Source organism: Vespula vulgaris, chromosome 15 (genome assembly GCF_905475345.1).
Source record: "Vespula vulgaris chromosome 15, iyVesVulg1.1, whole genome shotgun sequence".
In the NCBI taxonomy this organism is placed as follows: domain Eukaryota; kingdom Metazoa; phylum Arthropoda; class Insecta; order Hymenoptera; family Vespidae; genus Vespula; species Vespula vulgaris.
In genome coordinates this window covers 5,169,483-5,188,381 of record NC_066600.1, presented here as the reverse complement: position 1 = coordinate 5,188,381, position 18,899 = coordinate 5,169,483, and the positions used below count along the sequence as shown (strand labels likewise).

The 18,899-nt window shown below is 27.5% G+C and overlaps 2 long non-coding RNA genes across 3 annotated transcripts in view; one reads left to right on the top strand and one right to left on the bottom strand.

Moving 5' to 3' along the window:
* The first annotated feature begins 428 nt into the window (after positions 1–428).
* LOC127069554 (uncharacterized) lies at positions 429–2,073 on the top strand. Of its 2 annotated transcripts, none has more exons than XR_007783608.1 (3): positions 429–635; positions 774–933; positions 1,014–2,073. It is a non-coding gene; the product is annotated as an uncharacterized LOC127069554 (long non-coding RNA). The 2 variants fall into 2 exon arrangements; XR_007783607.1 differs by having other exon boundaries at positions 703–933.
* Positions 2,074–11,403: 9,330 nt separating this feature from the next.
* The window catches only part of LOC127069555 (uncharacterized), a 58,484-nt gene continuing 50,988 nt past the window's right edge, over positions 11,404–18,899 (bottom strand). The window contains exon 3 of the long non-coding RNA XR_007783609.1: positions 11,404–13,030. This is a non-coding gene — a long non-coding RNA (uncharacterized LOC127069555). The remainder of the gene's footprint in view (positions 13,031–18,899) is intronic.

The window sequence follows — 18,899 nt, the reverse complement described above, 5'->3', positions numbered from 1 at the left end:
ATCTGTGATGTCACGGAGCTGTGACAGACGTTACGGCGATGTTACCGACGTTACGGATGTTCGACAGACGTTTCGGATGTTCGAGTGAGGTTACGGCACTCTTACGGACGTAAGACAGACGTTATGGATGTTCGAGTGATGTTACGGCACTTTTACGGACGTTAGGTAGTTGCGGCGATATTACAGACGTTATGGAAGTTCGAGTGAGGTTAGAGCACTCTTACGGACGTTACAGCGGTTTACTGAAACTATAGCACCTAGAAGAACGGGACCGGACTCATGGGTGAGCTCTCGTTGCGCCCTCTAGGCGGATTTTTTTTTGTCCAGATCGGACCAATCATGTACGAGTGAAGTCTACAAACGATCTATATATAGTTTGGAAATTCTTCAGTCAACGCCATCTATGAGTCGATGGAAAATCTTTCCAATCAACTACTTGTACGCTAATGGCGTAATGTATAATTGGAATTGAATTATTTCTGGATTTACAAAGAAAAACAGCAAGACTTGCCGCAGCCAAAAGTATATCAACCGCTTTTATAGCTTCGGAAAAGAAAGAATCATCATCCTGGACAATCAAGAACCAATGGATCAGATTTTCTTTCACCAAAACATTTTTGTATGCATTGAAAAAGGTCAGTTTTTATTTCACGTTGCATGAAACACATAGCTATAACTTTTATTAATTTCTTTTTATTGTAGAAGTCAAAGTTACTTCTATGAAAGAATTACGAAACTTCTTAATTTCTGTTATCCTATTTTGTTGGAGATAGTTCTTGATCGATAAAAAAAGAGGCTATACGCGAAGCGTGTGACGTACAGTATGAAGAAAAGAATTGTGAAGCTGTGACAGATGAATGTCCAAAAAATAATCTTTTATAGGACCAAATCTTTCTGTAATAATTGGAGCATTTAAACCCGCAAAAATTGTCGGTATGTTTCCATCGTATATATTTCCATTTTAAACTATGCATTAACTTTCAAAAACCAGAAATAGCTACGTTACTTATTAGGTATTCCCAGAGGTTTGAAAAAACTTGTTTCCTCAAAAATGAAGAGTCTACGGTACACAGAACTTATATATTATATTATATAGAAATCCTTGGAATGCGCCACTTCTGAGTCTATTAAAAGTCTTTACAATCAATTACTTACCATACATGGCAGTAGTGTAATATAAATTTGAATGGAATTATTTCAGGACTTAGAAAGGTATCATAATCGGATATATGTGTAATCGTCTTTAATATGAATGGGTTTTTGATATAATTGTACTTTGGACGGCTCATGCTTCCTTATCGAGTGCCTCTTTGTCAAGAGCTAACAAAGTTTCATTTCAATTTAATCTCGATATCGTTCTTTGTTTTATTTCAATAATCGATTCGTTTACCCTTTCTCTCTCTCTCTCTCTCTATATATATATATATAGTATATAATACATAACAGAAATGAGTAACTAAGGGTTTACAAAAAAACATTATCATATACATATTCATATACGCCTCAATGCAATTACGACTTACATCTTGCATCAAAAAATGACAATAGTCGACTATAATTAGTGAATTTCTTAATCAGTGGTATTACATCTTACGTTGATACATTTGTGAAGAGTTTTGTTATCTACGGCCAGTTGAAAGGCATTTTAACTATTAACCGAAGTATTGAAATCTTTGATCAAAAGTCTTAACGTTAACGACAAACGAATAAAAGATTGTATTAGAGTTTAATTCGATATCTTCCATTGTATCTTCCAATATAATAATGTAAAGTTTATTAACGAGAAGTAGAATCATATATCTAATTAAAAATAAACAACTAATAGATTTCGTTCCATTACACAAATGTATATACATACATTTATGCGTACACATTAAAAGTATTGCTAATAAAAAATCAATGGAATTATAGAAAACATTTCATTGTAAATTGATGCCGACAATAACAAATACCCTTCAATAATGTGTAATTTTTTCTTTTTCTATTAAGTGTTAATTTCTTTGTTAATCAATTTAAACATTTTTAGTTCATAATGAATTCTATCAATAACAATATCAGATATTTAATTTTGGCTCATTGCAGAAGAAAGGTTGCTCGTTACTGTCTACACAATATAATAAACCTCAAGCAATACCCAAGGAAAGACTACTATATACTTTGTGTATGTGTGCGTGGGTGTGTATATTATGTATCTAGTTATGTACATATGTATCTATTTACAAACGTATGTTTATATGGGATCTTCCAACATTCCACCTTGGTGGTTGCCGAAAGATTGATCTCATACGATATTCGACAGAAAGTAAATAACATAAGGTGTATTTAGATATTTCACCTTATATAGAAACATATAAACATTGTAATAATTTTTGCTTTGTATATGTCAGCTAGTAAATGGTATAAACATTCTCTTTTTCTTTCAGTGTAATAATATTATATATATATATATATATATATATATATTAAAATTTTTATAATTTAATTAGTTAATTAATCAAAATCAAAAAATAAAAGAAAGCAACAGGAATAGAAAAATACGAGACCTCATCGAAAACTCCGTTTGTAAGAAAACAATGTACTTTCATCTCTCTCTCTCTCTCTCTCTCTCTTCCTCGCTCTGTTTTGCTATTTTTTTCTTAATTTTTCTGTATGCACGTGTACGCGTATGTACGTAATACGTATATGCCTTTTAACAAATGTAATATCGTTTGGTATCGATATATTTTATATATAGAAAGATCGTCGACGATCGAACGTGATGCGTGTACCTGATCGTGACACGCTTATTTGAATATTGTAAATATAATTTGTCAACGAGGTATAAATTCTATATTCATTTAAATACACATACATTGATATGTGTATGAATAATGCATATTAATCATAATACGCATTAAATAACACGTTTAAATAAAATCCCACATTAAAATTTACATTGTACTAGATACATATACCACATAAGAACAAGTAAGCAATATTGAATATACAAAGATACTTTATTCTTCTTCTTCTTCTTCATATTATTGTTGTTCTCATTATTGTTATTATTATCCTTATTGTATTTAGAAATCAATCATAATTGAAGATATTGGGAAATAAAGATGAGATTCCTTTCTTATTCTTCTTAACTGTTTTTTTTTCTTTTTCTTTTCTTTTATATGAGTAATAAGAAATATAAGGTATCATAATCAGATACATATGTAATCTTCATTAAGTTGAATGGGTTTTTGATATAATTGTACTTTGGACGCCTAATGCTTCCTTATCGAATGCCTTTTTGTCAAGAGCTAACAAAGTTTCTTTTCAATATAATCTCGATATCGCTCTTTGTTTTATTCAAATTCTCGATTCGTTTACACTTTCTTTCTCTCTCTCTCTCTCTCTCTCTCTCTCTCTCTGTATATATATATATATATATATATATATATATATATATATATATAATTTTAGTATATATGTATATATATATAAAATTTTAATATATATATATATATATATATATATATATATATATATATATATATATATCTGTATATATCTCAATCTGTATCAGAAATGAGTAACTCAGGGTTTATAAAAAACATTATCATATACGTATTCATCTGCGTATCAATGCAAATACGACTTACATCTTGCATCGAAAAATGACAATAGTCGACTATAATTAGTGAATTTCTTAATCAGTGGTATTACATCTTACGTTGATACATTTGTGAAGAGCTTTGTTATCTACGGCCAGTTGAAAGGCATTTTAACTATTAACCGAAGTATTGAAATCTTTTATCAAAAGTCTTAACGTTAACGACAAACGAATAAAAGATTGTATTAGAGTTTAATTCGATATCTTCCATTGTATCTTCCAATATAATAATGTAAAGTTTATTAACGAGAAGTAGAATCATATATCTAATTAAAAATAAACAACTAATAGATTTCGTTCCATTACACAAATGTATATACATACATTTATGCGTACACATTAAAAGTATTGCTAATAAAAAATCAATGGAATTATAGAAAACATTTCATTGTAAATTGATGCCGACAATAACAAATACCCTTCAATAATGTGTAATTTTTTCTTTTTCTATTAAGTGTTAATTTCTTTGTTAATCAATTTAAACATTTTTAGTTCATAATGAATTCTATCAATAACAATATCAGATATTTAATTTTGGCTCATTGCAGAAGAAAGGTTGCTCGTTACTGTCTACACAATATAATAAACCTCAAGCAATACCCAAGGAAAGACTACTATATACTTTGTGTATGTGTGCGTGGGTGTGTATATTATGTATCTAGTTATGTACATATGTATCTATTTACAAACGTATGTTTATATGGGATCTTCCAACATTCCACCTTGGTGGTTGCCGAAAGATTGATCTCATACGATATTCGACAGAAAGTAAATAACATAAGGTGTATTTAGATATTTCACCTTATATAGAAACATATAAACATTGTAATAATTTTTGCTTTGTATATGTCAGCTAGTAAATGGTATAAACATTCTCTTTTTCTTTCAGTGTAATAATATTATATATATATATATATATATATATTAAAATTTTTATAATTTAATTAGTTAATTAATCAAAATCAAAAAATAAAAGAAAGCAACAGGAATAGAAAAATACGAGACCTCATCGAAAACTCCGTTTGTAAGAAAACAATGTACTTTCATCTCTCTCTCTCTCTCTCTCTCTCTTCCTCGCTCTGTTTTGCTATTTTTTTCTTAATTTTTCTGTATGCACGTGTACGCGTATGTACGTAATACGTATATGCCTTTTAACAAATGTAATATCGTTTGGTATCGATATATTTTATATATAGAAAGATCGTCGACGATCGAACGTGATGCGTGTACCTGATCGTGACACGCTTATTTCAATATTGTAAATTTAATTTGTCAACGAGGTATAAATTCTATATTCATTTAAATACACATACATTGATATGTGTATGAATAATGCATATTAATCATAATACGCATTAAATAACACGTTTAAATAAAATCCCACATTAAAATTTACATTGTACTAGATACATATACCACATAAGAACAAGTAAGCAATATTGAATATACAAAGATACTTTATTCTTCTTCTTCTTCTTCATATTATTGTTGTTCTCATTATTGTTATTATTATCCTTATTGTATTTAGAAATCAATCATAATTGAAGATATTGGGAAATAAAGATGAGATTCCTTTCTTATTCTTCTTAACTGTTTTTTTTTCTTTTTCTTTTCTTTTATATGAGTAATAAGAAATATAAGGTATCATAATCAGATACATATGTAATCTTCATTAAGTTGAATGGGTTTTTGATATAATTGTACTTTGGACGCCTAATGCTTCCTTATCGAATGCCTTTTTGTCAAGAGCTAACAAAGTTTCTTTTCAATATAATCTCGATATCGCTCTTTGTTTTATTCAAATTCTCGATTCGTTTACACTTTCTTTCTCTCTCTCTCTCTCTCTCTCTCTCTCTCTCTGTATATATATATATATATATATATATATATATATATATAATTTTAGTATATATGTATATATATATAAAATTTTAATATATATATATATATATATATATATATATATATATATATATATCTGTATATATCTCAATCTGTATCAGAAATGAGTAACTCAGGGTTTATAAAAAACATTATCATATACGTATTCATCTGCGTATCAATGCAAATACGACTTACATCTTGCATCGAAAAATGACAATAGTCGACTATAATTAGTGAATTTCTTAATCAGTGGTATTACATCTTACGTTGATACATTTGTGAAGAGCTTTGTTATCTACGGCCAGTTGAAAGGCATTTTAACTATTAACCGAAGTATTGAAATCTTTTATCAAAAGTCTTAACGTTAACGACAAACGAATAAAAGATTGTATTAGAGTTTAATTCGATATCTTCCATTGTATCTTCCAATATAATAATGTAAAGTTTATTAACGAGAAGTAGAATCATATATCTAATTAAAAATAAACAACTAATAGATTTCGTTCCATTACAAAGATATATATACATACATTTATGCGTACACATTAAAAGTATTGCTAATAAAAAATCAAGAGGATTATAGAAAACATTTCATTGTAAATTGATGCAGAAAATAACAAATACCCTTCAATAATGTGTAATTTTTTCTTTTTCTATCAAGTATTAATTTCTTTTTAATCAATTTAAACATTTTTAGTTCATAATGTATCTATAACAATATCAGATATTTAATTTTGGCTCATTGCAGAACAAAGGTTGCTCGTTACTGTCCATACAATATAAGAAAATCTCAAGCAATACCCAAGAGAAAGACTGTGTGTGTGTATGTGCGTGTGGGTGTGTATATTATCTATCTAGTTATGTACATATGTACATATATACATATGTATCTATTTACAAACGTATATTTATATAAGATCTTTCAAGTTTCCACCTCGGTGGTTGCCGAAAGACTGATCTCAAACGATATTCGACAGAAAGTAAATAACATAAGGTGTACTTAGATATTTCAGCTTAGATAGAAACATATAAGCATTGTAATAAGATTTGCTTTGTATACGTCAGCTAGTAAATGGTATAAACATTCTCTTTTTCTTTCAGTGTAATAATATTATATATATATATATATATATATTTAAATTTTTATAATTTAATTAGTTAATTAATCAAAATCAAAAAATAAAAGAAAGCAACAGCAATAGAAAAATACGAGACCTCATCGAAAACTCCGTTCGTTTGGACAGACGTCCTTCCTCAAAAACAATGTACTTTCATCTCTCTCTCTCTCTCTCTCTCTCTCTCTCTCTCTCTCTCTCTCTCTCTCTCTCTCTTCCTCGCTCTGTTTTGCTATCTTTTTCTTAATTTTTCTGTATGCACGTCTACGAGTACGTACGTAATACGTATATGCATTTTAGCGAATGTAATATCGTTTGGTATCGATATATTTTATATATAGAAAGATCGTCGACGATCGAACGTGATGCGTGTACCTGATCGTGACACGCTTATTTCAATATTGTAAATTTAATTTGTCAACGAGGTATAAATTCTATATTCATTTAAATACACATACATTGATATGTGTATGAATAATGCATATTAATCATAATACGCATTAAATAACACGTTTAAATAAAATCCCACATTAAAATTTACATTGTACTAGATACATATACCACATAAGAACAAGTAAGCAATATTGAATATACAAAGATACTTTATTCTTCTTCTTCTTCTTCATATTATTGTTGTTCTCATTATTGTTATTATTATCCTTATTGTATTTAGAAATCAATCATAATTGAAGATATTGGGAAATAAAGATGAGATTCCTTTCTTATTCTTCTTAACTGTTTTTTTTTCTTTTTCTTTTCTTTTATATGAGTAATAAGAAATATAAGGTATCATAATCAGATACATATGTAATCTTCATTAAGTTGAATGGGTTTTTGATATAATTGTACTTTGGACGCCTAATGCTTCCTTATCGAATGCCTTTTTGTCAAGAGCTAACAAAGTTTCTTTTCAATATAATCTCGATATCGCTCTTTGTTTTATTCAAATTCTCGATTCGTTTACACTTTCTTTCTCTCTCTCTCTCTCTCTCTCTCTCTCTCTCTCTGTATATATATATATATATATATATATATATATATATATATAATTTTAGTATATATGTATATATATATAAAATTTTAATATATATATATATATATATATATATATATATATATATATATATATATCTGTATATATCTCAATCTGTATCAGAAATGAGTAACTCAGGGTTTATAAAAAACATTATCATATACGTATTCATCTGCGTATCAATGCAAATACGACTTACATCTTGCATCGAAAAATGACAATAGTCGACTATAATTAGTGAATTTCTTAATCAGTGGTATTACATCTTACGTTGATACATTTGTGAAGAGCTTTGTTATCTACGGCCAGTTGAAAGGCATTTTAACTATTAACCGAAGTATTGAAATCTTTTATCAAAAGTCTTAACGTTAACGACAAACGAATAAAAGATTGTATTAGAGTTTAATTCGATATCTTCCATTGTATCTTCCAATATAATAATGTAAAGTTTATTAACGAGAAGTAGAATCATATATCTAATTAAAAATAAACAACTAATAGATTTCGTTCCATTACAAAGATATATATACATACATTTATGCGTACACATTAAAAGTATTGCTAATAAAAAATCAAGAGGATTATAGAAAACATTTCATTGTAAATTGATGCAGAAAATAACAAATACCCTTCAATAATGTGTAATTTTTTCTTTTTCTATCAAGTATTAATTTCTTTTTAATCAATTTAAACATTTTTAGTTCATAATGTATCTATAACAATATCAGATATTTAATTTTGGCTCATTGCAGAACAAAGGTTGCTCGTTACTGTCCATACAATATAAGAAAATCTCAAGCAATACCCAAGAGAAAGACTGTGTGTGTGTATGTGCGTGTGGGTGTGTATATTATCTATCTAGTTATGTACATATGTACATATATACATATGTATCTATTTACAAACGTATATTTATATAAGATCTTTCAAGTTTCCACCTCGGTGGTTGCCGAAAGACTGATCTCAAACGATATTCGACAGAAAGTAAATAACATAAGGTGTACTTAGATATTTCAGCTTAGATAGAAACATATAAGCATTGTAATAAGATTTGCTTTGTATACGTCAGCTAGTAAATGGTATAAACATTCTCTTTTTCTTTCAGTGTAATAATATTATATATATATATATATATATATTTAAATTTTTATAATTTAATTAGTTAATTAATCAAAATCAAAAAATAAAAGAAAGCAACAGCAATAGAAAAATACGAGACCTCATCGAAAACTCCGTTCGTTTGGACAGACGTCCTTCCTCAAAAACAATGTACTTTCCTCTCTCTCTCTCTCTCTCTCTCTCTCTCTCTCTCTCTCTCTCTCTCTCTCTCTCTCTTCCTCGCTCTGTTTTGCTATCTTTTTCTTAATTTTTCTGTATGCACGTCTACGAGTACGTACGTAATACGTATATGCATTTTAGCGAATGTAATATCGTTTGGTATCGATATATTTTATATATAGAAAGATCGTCGACGATCGAACGTGATGCGTGTACCTGATCGTGACACGCTTATTTCAATATTGTAAATTTAATTTGTCAACAAGGTATAAATTCTATATTCATTTAAATATACATACATTCATATGTGTATGAATAATGCATATTAATCATAATACGCATTAAATGACACGTTTAATTGAAATCCCACATCAAAATTTACATTGTACTAGATACATATACCACATAAGAACAAGTAAGCAAAATTGAATATACCAAGATACTTTATTCTTCTTCTTCTTCTTCATATTATTGTTGTTGTCATTATTGTTATTATTATTCTTATTGTATTTAGAAATCAATCATAATTGAAGATATTGGGAAATAAAGATGAGATTTCTTTCTTATTCTTCTTAACTGTTTTTTTTTTCTTTTTCTTTTCTTTTATATGAGTAATAAGAAATATAAGGTATCATTATCAGATACATATGTAATCTTCTTTAATTTGAATGGGTTTTTGATATAATTGTACTTTGGACGCCTAATGCTTCCTTATCGAATGCCTTTTTGTCAAGAGCTAACAAAGTTTCTTTTCAATTTAATCTCGATATCGTTCTTTGTTTTATTCAAATTCTCGATTCGTTTACCCTTTCTTTCTCTCTCTCTCTCTCTCTCTCTCTCTCTCTCTCTCTCTCTCTCTGTATATATATATACATATTATATATAATATATAATATATATATATATATATATATATATATATCTCAATCTGTATCAGAAATGAGTAACTCAGGGTTTATAAAAAAACATTATCATATACGTATTCATCTGCGTATCAATGCAAATACGACTTACATCTTGCATCGAAAGATGACAATAGTCGACTATAGTTAGTGAATTTCTTAATCAGTGGTATTACATCTTACGTTGATACATTTGTGAAGAGCTTTGTTATCTACGGCCAGTTGAAAGGCATTTTAACTATTAACCGAAGTATTGAAATCTTTTATCAAAAGTCTTAACGTTAACGACAAACGAATAAAAGATTGTATAAGAGTTTAATTCGATATCTTCCATTGTATCTTCCAATATAATAATGTAAAGTTTATTAACTAGAAGTAGAATCATATATCTAATTAAAAATAAACAACTAATAGATTTCGTTCCATTACAAAAATATATATACATACATTTATGCGTACACATTAAAAGTATTGCTAATAAAAAATCAATGGAATTATAGAAAACAATTCATTGTAAATTGATGCCGAAAATAACAAATACCCTTCAATAATGTGTAATTTTTTCTTTTTCTACCAAGTATTAATTTCTCTGTTAATCAATTTAAACATTTTTAGTTCATAATGAATTCTATCAATAACAATATCAGATATTTAATTTTGGCTCATTGCAGAACAAAGGTTGCTCGTTACTGTCCATACAATATAAGAAAATCTCAAGCAATACCCAAGAGAAAGACTACTATATACTTTGTGTATGTGTGCGTGGGTGTGTATATTATGTATCTAGTTACGTACATATGTATCTATTTCCAAACGTATGTTTATATGGGATCTTCCAACAATCCACCTCGGTGGTTGCCGAAAGACTGAACTCATACGATATTCGACAGAAAGTAAATAACATAAGGTGTATTGAGATATTTCAGCTTATATAGAAACATATAAACATTGTAATAAGATTTGCATTGTAAACGTCAGCTAGTAAATGGTATAAACATTCTCTTTTTCTTTCAATGTAATAATATTATATATGTATATATATATATATATATATATATTAAAATTTTTATAATTTAATAAGTTAATTAATCAAAATCAAAAAATAAAAGAAAGCAACAGGAATAGAAAAATACGAGACCTCATCGAAAACTCCGTTTGTTCGGACAGACGTCCTTGCTCGAAAACAATGTACTTTCATCTCTCTCTCTCTCTCTCTCACTCTCTCTTCCTCGCTCTGTTTTGCTATTTTTTTCTTAATTTTTCTGTATGCACGTCTACGAGTACGTACGTAATACGTATATGCATTTTAGCGAATGTAATATCGTTTGGTATCGATATATTTTATATATAGAAAGATCGTCGATGATCGAACGTGATGCGTGTACCTGATCGTGACACGCTTATTTCAATATTGTAAATTTAATTTGTCAACAAGGTATAAATTCTATATTCATTTAAATATACATACATTCATATGTGTATGAATAATGCATATTAATCATAATACGCATTAAATGACACGTTTAATTGAAATCCCACATCAAAATTTACATTGTACTAGATACATATACCACATAAGAACAAGTAAGCAAAATTGAATATACCAAGATACTTTATTCTTCTTCTTCTTCTTCATATTATTGTTGTTGTCATTATTGTTATTATTATCCTTATTGTATTTAGAAATCAATCATAATTGAAGATATTGGGAAATAAAGATGAGATTTCTTTCTTATTCTTCTTAACTGTTTTTTTTCTTCTTCTTTTCTTTTATATGAGTAATAAGAAATATAAGGTATCATAATCAGATACATATGTAATCTTCTTTAATTTGAATGGGTTTTTGATATAATTGTACTTTGGACGCCTAATGCTTCCTTATCGAATGCCTTTTTGTCAAGAGCTAACAAAGTTTCTTTTCAATTTAATCTCGATATCGTTCTTTGTTTTATTCAAATTCTCGATTCCTTTACCCTTTTTCTTTCTCTCTCTCTCTCTTTCTCTCTCTGTATATATATTTATATATATATAATATATAATATATAATATATATAGATATCTGTATATATCTCAATCTGTATCAGAAATGAGTAACTCAGGGTTTATAAAAAACATTATCATATACGTATTCATCTGCGTATCAATGCAAATACGACTTACATCTTGCATCGAAAAATGACAATAGTCGACTATAATTAGTGAATTTCTTAATCAGTGGTATTACATCTTACGTTGATACATTTGTGAAGAGCTTTGTTATCTACGGCCAGTTGAAAGGCATTTTAACTATTAACCGAAGTATTGAAATCTTTTATCAAAATTCTTAACGTTAACGACAAACGAATAAAAGATTGTATTAGAGTTTAATTCGATATCTTCCATTGTGTCTTCCAATATAATAATGAAAAGTTTATTATCGAGAAGTAGAATCATATATCTAATTAAAAATAAACAACTAATAGATTTCGGTCCATTACAAAAATATATATACATACATTTATGCGTACACATTAAAAGTATTGCTAATAAAAAATCAATGGTATTATAGAAAACATTTCATTGTAAATTGATGCCGAATATAACAAATACCCTTCAATAATGTGTAATTTTTTCTTTTTCTACCAAGTATTAATTTCTTTTTAATCAATTTAAACATTTTTAGTTCATAATGTATCAATAACAATATCAGATATTTAATTTTGGCTCATTGCAGAACAAAGGTTGCTCGTTACTGTCCATACAATATAAGAAAATCTCAAGCAATACCCAAGAGAAAGCCTACTATATACTTTGTGTATGTGTGTGTGGGTGAGTATATTATGTATGTAGTTATGTACATATGTACATATATACATATGTATCTATTTACAAATGTATGTTTATATGGGATCTTCCAACATTCCACCTCGGTGGTTGCAGAAACACTGATCTCATACGATATTCTACAGAAAGTAAATAACATAAGTTGTATTTAGATATTTCAGCTTATATAGAAACATATAAACATTGTAATAAGATTTGCTTTGTATACGTCAGCTAGTAAATGGTATAAACATTCTCTTTTTCTTTCAGTGTAATAATATTATATATATATATATTAAAATTTTTATAATTTAATTAGTTAAATAATCAAAATCAAAAAATAAAAGAAAGCAACAGGAATAGAAAAATACGAGACCTCATCGAAAACTCCGTTTGTTAGGACAGACGTCCTTCCTCGTAAACAATGAACTTTCATCTCTCTCTCTCTCTCTCTCTTCCTCGCTCTATTTTGCTATTTTTTTCTTAATTTTTCTGTATGCACGTGTACGCGTATGTACGTAATACGTATATGCCTTCTAACAAATGTAATATCGTTTGGGATCGATATATTTTATATATAGAAAGATCGTCGACGATCGAACGTGATGCGTGTACCTGATCGTGACACGCTTATTTCAATATTGTAAATTTAATTTGTCAACAAGGTACAAATTCTATATTCATTTAAATATACATACATTCATATGTGTATGAATAATACATATTAATCATAATACGCATTAAATGACACGTTTAAATGAAATCCCACATTAAAATTTACATTGTACTAGATACATATACTACATAAGAACAAGAAAGCAAAATTGAATATACCAAGAGACTTTATTCTTCTTCTTCTTCTTCTTCATATTATTGTTGTTGTTATTATTGTTATCATTATCCTTATTGTATTTAGAAATCAATCATAATTGAAGATATTGGGAAATAAAGATGAGATTTCTTTCTTATTATTCTTAACTGTTTTTTTTTCTTTTTCTTTTCTTTTAAATGAATAATAAGAAATATAAGGTATCATAATCAGATACATACGTAATCTTCTTTAGTTTGAATGGGTTTTTGATATAATTGTACTTTGGACGACTAATGCTTCCTTATCGAATGCCTTTTTGTCAAGAGCTAACAAAGTTTCTTTTCAATTTAATCTCGATATCGTTCTTTGTTTCATTCAAATTCTCGATTCGTTTACCCTTTCTTTCTCTCTCTCTCTCTCTCTCTCTCTCTCTCTCTCTCTGTATATATATATACATATTATATATAATATATAATACATATATATATCTGTATATATCTGAATCTGTATCAGAAATGAGTAACTCAGGGTTTATAAAAAAAAATTATCATATACGTATTCATGTACGTATCAATGCAATTACAACTTACATTTTGCATCGAAAAATGACAATAGTCGACTCTAATTAGTGAATTTCTTAATCACTGGTATTACATCTTACGTTGATACATTTGTGAAGAGCTTTGTTATCTACGGCCAGTTGAAACGCATTTTAACTATTAACCGAAGTATCGAAATCATTTATCAAAACTCGTAACTTTAACGACAAACGAATAAAAGATTGTATTAGAGTTTATTTCAATATCTTCCAATGTATCTTCCAATATAATAATGTAAAGTTTATTAACGAGAAGTAGAATCATATATCTAATTAAAAATAAACAACTAATAGATTTCGTTCCATTACAAAAATATATATACATACATTTATGCGTACACATTAAAAGTATTGCTAATAAAAAATCAATGGAATTATAGAAAACATTTCATTGTAAATTGATGCCGAAAATAACAAATACCCTTCAATAATGTGCAATTTTTTCTTTTTCTATCAAGCATTAATTCCTTTTTTAAACAATATAAGCATTTTTAGTTCATAATGAATTCTATCAATAACAATATCAGATATTTAATTTTGGCTCATTGCAGAACAAAGGTTGCTCGTTACTGTCTATACAATATAATAAAATCTCAAGCAATACCCAAGAGAAAGACTACTATATACTTTGTGTATGAGTGTGTGGGTGTGTATATTGTGTCTAGTTATGTACATATGTACATATATACATATCTATCTATTTACAAACGTATGTTTAAACGGGATCTTTCAAGTTTCTAACTCGGTGGTTGCCGAAAGACTGATCTCATACGATATTCGACAGAAAGTAAATAACATAAGTTGTATTTAGATATTTCAGCTTATATAGAAACATATAAACATTGTAATAAGATTTGCTTTGTATAAGTCAGCTAGTAAATGGTATAAACATTCTCTTTTTCTTTCAGTGTGATAATATTATATATATATATATATATATATATATATATATATATATATATATATATTAAAATTTTAATAATTTAATTAGTTAAATAATCAAAATCAAAAAATAAAAGAAAGCAACAGGAATAGAAAAATACGAGACCTCATCGAAAACTCCGTTTGTTAGGACAGACGTCCTTCCTCGTAAACAATGAACTTTCATCTCTCTCTCTCTCACTCTTCCTCGCTCTATTTTGCTATTTTTTTCTTAATTTTTCTGTATGCACGTGTACGCGTATGTACGTAATACGTATATGCCTTTTAACAAATGTAATATCGTTTGGTATCGATATATTTTATATATAGAAAGATCGTCGACGATCGAACGTGATGCGTGTACCTGATCGTGACACCCTTATTTCAATATTGTAAATATAATTTGTCAACGAGGTATGAATTCTATATTCATTTAAATATGCATACATTCATATGTGTATGAATAATACATATTAATCATAATACGCATTAAATGACACGTTTAAATGAAATCCCACATTAAAATTTACATTGTACTAGCTACATATACCACATAAGAACAAGAAAGCAAAATTGAATATACCAAGATACTTTGTTCTTCTTCTTCTTCTTCATATTATTGTTGTTATTATTATTGTTATTATTATTCTTATTGTCTTTATAAATCAATCATAATTGAAGATATTGGGAAATAAACATGAAATTTCTTTCTTAATCTTCTTAACTGTTTTTTTTCTTCTTCTTTTCTTTTATATGAATAATAAGAAGTATAAGGATCATAATAGGATACCTATGTAATCGTCTTTCATTTGAATAGGTCTTTGATATAATTGTTATTTGGACGGCTAATGCTTCCTTATCGAATGCCTTTTTGTCAAGAGCTAACAAAGTTTCTTTTCAATTTAATCTCGATATCGTTCTTTGTTTCATTCAAATTCTCGATTCGTTTACCCTTTCTTTCTCTCTCTCTCTCTCTCTCTCTCTCTCTCTGTATATATATATACATATTATATATAATATATAATACATATATATATCTGTATATATCTGAATCTGTATCAGAAATGAGTAACTCAGGGTTTATAAAAAAACATTATCATATACGTATTCATGTACGTATCAATGCAATTACAACTAACATTTTGCATCGAAAAATGACAATAGTCGACTCTAATTAGTGAATTTCTTAATCACTGGTATTACATCTTACGTTGATACATTTGTGAAGAGCTTTGTTATCTACGGCCAGTTGAAACGCATTTTAACTATTAACCGAAGTATCGAAATCATTTATCAAAACTCGTAACTTTAACGACAAACGAATAAAAGATTGTATTAGAGTTTATTTCAATATCTTCCAATGTATCTTCCAATATAATAATGTAAAGTTTATTAACGAGAAGTAGAATCATATATGTAATTAAAAATAAACAACTAATAGATTTCGTTCCATTACAAAAATATATATACATACATTTATGCGTACACATTAAAAGTATTGCTAATAAAAAATCAATGGAATTATAGAAAACATTTCATTGTAAATTCATGCCGAAAATAACAAACACCCTTCAATAATGTGTAATTTTTTCTTTTTCTATCAAGCATTAATTCCTTTTTTAATCAATATAAGCATTTTTAGTTCATAATGAATTCTATCAATAACAATATCAGATATTTAATTTTGGCTCATTGCAGAACAAAGGTTGCTCGTTACTGTCTATACAATATAATAAAATCTCAAGCAATACCCAAGAGAAAGACTACTATATACTTTGTGTATGAGTGTGTGGGTGTGTATATTGTGACTAGTTATGTACATATGTACATATATACATATCTATCTATTTACAAACGTATGTTTAAACGGGATCTTTCAAGTTTCCAACTCGGTGGTTGCCGAAAGACTGATCTCATACGATATTCGACAGAAAGTAAATAACATAAGTTGTATTTAGATATTTCAGCTTATATAGAAACATATAAACATTGTAATAAGATTTGCTTTGTATAAGTCAGCTAGTAAATGGTATAAACATTCTCTTTTTCTTTCAGTGTGATAATATTATATATATATATTATATATATATATATATATATATATATATATATATATATATACATTAAAATTTTAATAATTTAATTAGTTAAATAATCAAAATCAAAAAATAAAAGAAAGCAACAGGAATAGAAAAATACGAGACCTCATCGAAAACTCCGTTTGTTAGGACAGACGTCCTTCCTCGTAAACAATGAACTTTCATCTCTCTCTCTCACTCTTCCTCGCTCTATTTTGCTATTTTTTTCTTAATTTTTCTGTATGCACGTGTACGCGTATGTACGTAATACGTATATGCCTTTTAACAAATGTAATATCGTTTGGTATCGATATATTTTATATATTGAAAGATCGTCGACGATCGAACGTGATGCGTGTACCTGATCGTGACACCCTTATTTCAATATTGTAAATTTAATTTGTCAACGAGGTATAAATTTTACATTCATTTAAATACACATACATTGATATGTGTATGAATAATGCATATTAATCATAATACGCATTAAATGACACGTTTAAATAAAATCCCACATTAAAATTTACAATGTACTAGCTACATATACCACATAAGAACAAGAAAGCAAAATTGAATATACCAAGATACTTTGTTCTTCTTCTTCTTCTTCATATTATTGTTGTTATTATTATTGTTATTATTATTCTTATTGTCTTTGTAAATCAATCATAATTGAAGATATTGGGAAATAAAGATGAGATTCCTTTCTTATTCTTCTTAACTGTTTTTTTTTTCTTTTTCTTTTCTTTTATATGAGTAATAAGAAATATAAGGTATCATAATCAGATACATATGTAATCTTCATTAAGTTGAATGGGTTTTTGATATAATTGTACTTTGGACGCCTAATGCTTCCTTATCGAATGCCTTTTTGTCAAGAGCTAACAAAGTTTCTTTTCAATATAATCTCGATATCGTTCTTTGTTTTATTCAAATTCTCGATTCGTTTACACTTTCTTTCTCTCTCTCTCTCTCTCTCTCTCTCTCTCTGTATATATATATATATATATATATATATATATATATATATAATTTTAGTATATATGTATATATATATATAAAATTTTAATATATATATATATATATATATATATATATATATATATATATATATCTGTATATATCTCAATCTGTATCAGAAATGAGTAACTCAGGGTTTATAAAAAAACATTATCATATACGTATTCATCTGCGTATCAATGCAAATACGACTTACATCTTGCATCGAAAAATGACAATAGTCGACTATAATTAGTGAATTTCTTAATCAGTGGTATTACATCTTACGTTGATACATTTGTGAAGAGCTTTGTTATCTACGGCCAGTTGAAAGGCATTTTAACTATTAACCGAAGTATTGAAATCTTTTATCAAAAGTCTTAACGTTAACGACAAACGAATAAAAGATTGTATTAGAGTTTAATTCGATATCTTCCATTGTATCTTCCAATATAATAATGTAAAGTTTATTAACTAGAAGTAGAATCATATATCTAATTAAAAATAAACAACTAATAGATTTCGTTCCATTACAAAAATATATATACATACATTTATGCGTACACATTAAAAGTATTGCTAATAAAAAATCAATAGGATTATAGAAAACATTTCATTGTAAATTGATGCCGAAAATATCAAATTCCCTTCAATAATGTGTAATTTTTTCATTTTCTATCAAGTATTAATTTCTTTTTAATCAATTTAAACATTTTTAGTTCATAGTGAATTGTATCAATAAGAATATCAGATATGTAATTTTGGCTCCTTGCAGCACAAAGGTTGCTCGTTACTGTCTATACAATGTAATAAAATCTCAAGCAATACCCAAGAGAAA